This window comes from Hermetia illucens, chromosome 3, assembly GCF_905115235.1.
Source record: "Hermetia illucens chromosome 3, iHerIll2.2.curated.20191125, whole genome shotgun sequence".
NCBI classification, from domain to species: domain Eukaryota; kingdom Metazoa; phylum Arthropoda; class Insecta; order Diptera; family Stratiomyidae; genus Hermetia; species Hermetia illucens.
The window spans coordinates 125,230,878-125,236,877 of record NC_051851.1 but is presented as its reverse complement, the minus strand read 5'-3'; positions in this window follow the sequence as shown (position 1 = coordinate 125,236,877).

Here is a 6,000-nt window from a genome sequence, read left to right as displayed (position 1 = left end):
GAGGATAGTGCATACAGGGGCGGAACCCCCGTATGGGGGCTCGCACTGGGGAAGGGACTACAGAGTGAATCCTACCTGCTAGTAACTTTTCCTACACCTTCCAAGGAACAGGCGGAAGGAAGGGTAGCCAGAGACGTGAACGAAACTGACTTGATGCCAGTTCGAGTGATCGAATCTATGCAACCCGGACACCGCAAACCAAGTAAGGTGCTAAGTAGAAAACAGACGAATGCTCTGCGGGATGAGGTGAGATCTTTCGTGGATGAGAACATGGGAATTGCGGTACTCCCAAGTACGGCTTTTCTCAGAGAAATCAATCACGGGGGGATCGAGTCTCTGGCGGTACGGTGTGGGGGAAACCCCGTCATACGCGGACTGCCGCATACGCTTCTAACTGTTTTCTATAAGACAATAGACTAAGTTTATGTCGAAAAACATAAAGATTGGTCAAATCAACCTGCAGCATGCCAAAGCTCCCTCCTACCTGTTGGCAGCGAGAATGACAAAGCTACAGGATTTCCCCTATATCTTTCTGGTGCAAGAACCGTGGGTTCGATTTAACAGAATCTGTGGTATTGGATCAGTAAAGGGGGCTAGGATCTTCTACGACCAAAGATCCATAAGACCGAGAGCTTGCGTCCTGATGTCAAGACGGTTAGAGGCAACTATGCTGAGACAATATTGTTCCCAGGACTTAGCTACGGTCATCATACAATACCAGATAAATGGCGAGAGGAAAAACATCATAGTTGCCTCCGCTTATTTACCCTATGATTCTTTGTATCCTCCACCGACGCAAGAACTTAGGGATCTGGTGTCGTATGCAGAATCAAGTGGTCTCGAACTCTTAATAGGTTGCGATGCGAATGCTCAACATATTTGTTGGGGCAGTAGCAAATGCAATCCAAGAGGAGAGAAGCTATTTGATTTCATCACTTCAGCTGGTCTTATGACTGCAAACGTGGGGTGCGCCCCTACGTTCGTGGGACCGAGAAGAAGCGAAGTAATTGACCTAACAATCTGTACCCCAAAATTGTTAGAGTTGATTACACACTGGCGAGTGCTAGACGAGGTCTCACTGTCAGATCACCGATATCTAGAATTCAATCTGACTATTGCGGGCGAACAGTCTGCAGTACAAAGACGGAACCCTAGGAAAACGGATTGGGCAAAGTTCAAGGAACTTCTTGGCAATAAAGTACAGTTCCCTAGGCGACTAAGGACTCCTTTGGTGCTGGAAGATGAATTGAAACTCTGAACTACACACTTTTAGAGTGTTATGAAGAGGCTTGTCCTATTTCCCGAGGCCAAAGCGGTAAAACAGTTCCTTGGTGGAACCGAGAACTAAAAAAACTCAGGAAATCAACCAGGCGACTTCTAAATCGTGCTTGCAAAAGTAACAAGAACGAAGACTGGTTAAATTTCAGGAACTCACAACGTGAATATAAGAGGCTCGTGAGGTGCTCGAAACGAGACTCGTTTAGAGCGTACTGTGAGGAACTGGAAGGCGAAAGGGAGACTTCAAGGCTGTGCAGAGTCCTCAAAAGAGATGAGTCGGCCAAGTTGGATTCTCTTAGAAAACCCGACGGTACTTTCACGAACTCCAGACTGGACTCAGTACAGACCCTCCTGGAAGTACACCACCCGGGGGAACGGGTGAGAGAGTTGGTAGGGGGAGAGTTGACGGTTCTTGCAACCCCTTCAACACGCAAGTGTTGCAAGAGGAACTGGAACACTGCGAAAGCGGTTGTTACCCTTGAAAAGGTGAGAGCTGCGATACTGTCCTTTGAACATTTCAAAGTACCTGGCATGGATGGCATCTATCCGGCAATGCTAAAGGAGGGTATGGAGCATTTAGAGCGACCTCTAACAAATATTTTTCGAGGATGTCTTGCTCTGGGCTACGTGCCTTCTTCTTGGCAACAGGTTAAGGTAGTTTTCATACCGAAACCTGGGAAAGATGACTATTCTAATCCAAAGAACTTCAGACAGATCAGCTTGACTTCATTCTTGCTGAAAGGTTTGGAGAGACTGGTGGAGCGTCACATTCGTGGAAAGGCACTTAGGTCACACCCACTTAGTGAAAACCAACATGCTTACCAACGGGGAAAGTCCTGTGAGTCTGCTCTTCATTCTTTGGTCACAAAGATAGAGGATGCAACTTTGAATGGTGAGTACGCGATGGGGGTGTTTGTGGACATTGAACGGGCTTTTGACTGTGCGCCTTTTCAAAAACTTTGTGATGCCGCCAGAGCGCATGGTGTTGATGATGCTTTAATTAAGTGGATCCATGCTATGCTAACGCAAAGATTGCTGTGCGCTGAGGTAGGGGTCGATCGCTACCTGGCTACGGAGGCAACGAAGGGCTGCCCCCAAGGAGGTGTGCTTTCGCCGCTTCTGTGGAGTATGCTGATCGACTCACTGCTATGCGAACTGCAAAATTTGCCAATACACGCTCAAGCTTATGCTGATGACGTGGCTGTACTTGCTGTTGATCGGGATCTTGGAACGGTGTGTAGGAATATACAGCGTGCCGTTGATTTGATAGACAGCTGGTGCCTTAGACATGGTTTGTCAGTTAATCCAAATAAAACCACAATGGTTTTATTCACAAAAAGGAGAAAACTGGATGGACTTTGCTTCCCTGAGATGAGGGGTACTACCCTTCAACTCTCCGAAGAAGTGAAATACCTGGGGGTTACTCTAGATAAAAAACTTCTTTGGAACAAACATGTAGAGGTAAAGATGAAACGAGCTCTCACAGCTTATGGACTGTGCAGACGGACCTTTGCCTCGACATGGGGACTCAGACCTCATGTGGTAATGTGGATATACGTTGCCATCATTAGGCCGATGTTCGTATATGCATCCGTAGTGTGGTGGGTTAAAGTGAGACAAAAAGGTTTTCACTGTAAACTAGCTGCACTGCAAAGAACTGTTTGTCTGGGTATCACTGGTGCCATGAGCACGACATCCGGCGCAGCTCTGAATGCACTACTCAATTTGCAGCCCCTGGATATATTTATTCAAAGCACTGCAATGAGAGCAGCCCACAGGCTAATTCGATTAGATCTATGGGAAAACAACGGATGTGGGGGGCACAGAGCATTGGAAGAGTTACTGGGAGGACTGAATCCAGTTCTTACAATGCCTTCCGATTCTCGTGTCCCCATACATCTGTTTGGTAGAAGATATATAGTTACCCTGAAGCGTAGAGAGGACTGGGAAGACCCAGAGGAATGCGTGGAGGGATATACGGAAGTCTTCTACACCGATGGCTCAAAAACAGAAGAGGGTTCTGGAGCCGGAGTCTACCTCTCGAATAAAAACGAGAAGTGGGCTTTTCCTTTGGGACAATATGCAACGGTTTTTCAAGCCGAAGTTTATGCGATCCTAAGGGTGGCAAACTGGGTGATTGACGAGCGGTTGAAGGGCAGGCGCATCGCAATCTGCAGTGACAGTCAAGCTGCACTGAGGGCATTGAGCAGTCCTTTGATCACCTCGAAAATCGTTCAGGAATGCAGAAACCGTTTGAATTCTATGTCTAGATTCAATACGGTGGAACTACTCTGGGTACCTGGTCACTGTGGCATAGAAGGAAATGAAATCTCGGACGCTTTAGCGAAAGAGGGGTCAATCTCCCCTATGCCGGGACCGGAGCCAGCAATTGGGGTATCAGTAGCATTGGCTAAATCTGTTTTCAAAAACTGGGAACAGGTTTCCCATAATGACAGGTGGCAGAGCCTTAATGCTGCTCGACACACCAAACTTTTCCTGCCAGAACCCAACATACGTACCGCAAAGTTTATCCTGTCGAAAAGCAGGAGGACTTGCAGGTGTATTGTGGGCATTCTGACAGGCCATAATTCACTAGCTGGGCATATGTTCAGAATAGGAATTACCGAAGATGATACGTGTCCCTCCTGTAATGAGGAAGCGGAATCCACGGAGCATTTCCTATGTGAATGCCCCGCCTATGGACGTATCAGGCATCAAATCTTTGGTGCCGATGTTCTCCAATTACGACGGGTAGCATCACATCCACTAACGGAAATCCTGCGATACGTTAACGAATCCGGAATATTCCGTTAGACGGGGGACGCGAGTACAATGGGCCAACACGGCCTGAGTGCTCAGAAGCTGTAGCTTCTCCCCACCACACACACACACACATACACACACGTGGTGGCCGCTGGGAGCTCTTTCTTAACGAAAAGCTGCAGACGGAGAAGGATGAAGGCGAGTCTCCCGCACCTAAAAACGGCACAAATTGTACCAATTGGTTCTCCAAATTAGGGGTTGGGTAGGGCTGACAACCCTACACAGAAAACAACTTGTTATGAAGCCACAAGAGGAGCCTCGGACTAGACGGATTACACAACGGCGAACCCGGCAACAACAACGGAATAACGATTTACGCATTTTCTCATGGGACGTCCGCTCCCTGTACAGAGATGAACCTGATGATGATGATGATGATGATGATGATGATGTAACAGCGCTACAGGAGATGCGTTGGACAGAGACCCGTTTCCTGGAGAAGAGCCGCTGCACCATATATTATAGTGGCCATCTAGTAAACCATGTGCTCGGAATAGGTTTCTTAGTCAGCCAAAAAATGAAACCTGCTGTTATCAGTTTTGAAAACGTAAGCGAACGACTATGCACTCTGCGGTTGCGACGCAAGTTTAGAAATACAAGCCTCATTAACGTTCACGCCCCTACAGAGGAGACTGCAGAGTCAGAGAAGGATAACTTCTACGAGGCAGTAGAATGAACCCTCCAAGCCTGTCTCAGATATGATATCAAAATTATACTTGGGGGTTCCAACAGCCAAGTAGGAGCCCGTATTCAGGCGATACGTTGGCTCCCATAGCTTACATCAAAATACAAATGATAACGGACTGTGGATTATTCAAATAGCAAGGTCACACGAAATGGTTGTTGGAAGTACCTCTCCAGACGGGACCACTTTCAACCAAATTGACCACGTGTTGATCGAACGCCGCCACCTCTCAGCCTTGATGAATGTCAGAACACTTAGGGGGCCAAAATAGACTTGGCGCTCCGAACTCGAATAACAACACCACCTAGAATCCCCTTTGCCAATCAGGTGAGAGTTAATACTGAAGCCATCCACAACACAGCTCTCCGCAACACCTATAAGAGGGAAATGGATGCCACAATAACCGCAGTCAACAGAGGACCTGGAGATGAAGCATCAACAAATGATCTTCACAATCACCTGAAGAACGTGATCGTTGATACGGCCACAAACATACTTGACCCCAGCCGCAAAAGGAGTCGGAACGGCTGGTTTGACGATGAATGTAAGCTTGCAACGGAACGGAAGAATCCCACATACCGAGTCATGTTGCATTCTCAAAGAACGCGGGCACGCGCGGAGAGTTATCACGAACTCCGTCGAGCGGAGAAGCGACTTCACAGACGGAAAAAGGAAGCCTGGGAGAACCAACAAGTCTGTCAACTAGAAAAGTACAGGGAGCAATCGCACCAGGCGGGGAAGTTTTACCAACAAGTCGGCAGGATGAAGCCCTATGCACCTCGATGCTCATCTGCCGAGACAAAGAGGGAAATCTGATTTCCGACAGAATGGGCATATTAGAACGATGGGTTGAGTACTTTGATGAGCTACTGAACAACCAGAACATCGGCGAGTTGGAGGTCCCGCCAACTGAAGACGACGGACAAATACTACCACCACCAAGTTTAGGAGAAACAGTCCGTGCAATTCATCGGCTAAAAAAACATAAGTCGCCAGGCGCCGGTGGAATTACAGCCGAAGTGGTTAAATATGGAGGCAACCAGTTACATCAACTTGTGCTCAAGGTATAGCACAGCGAATCAATGCCTGACGATTGGCAACGAGGCATTATCTGTCTCATACATAAAAAGGGAGATATCACACAGTGCAGCAATTATAGAGGTATCACGTTGCTGAGTACAATCTATAAGATGTTCTCCACTACCTTGCTAGGC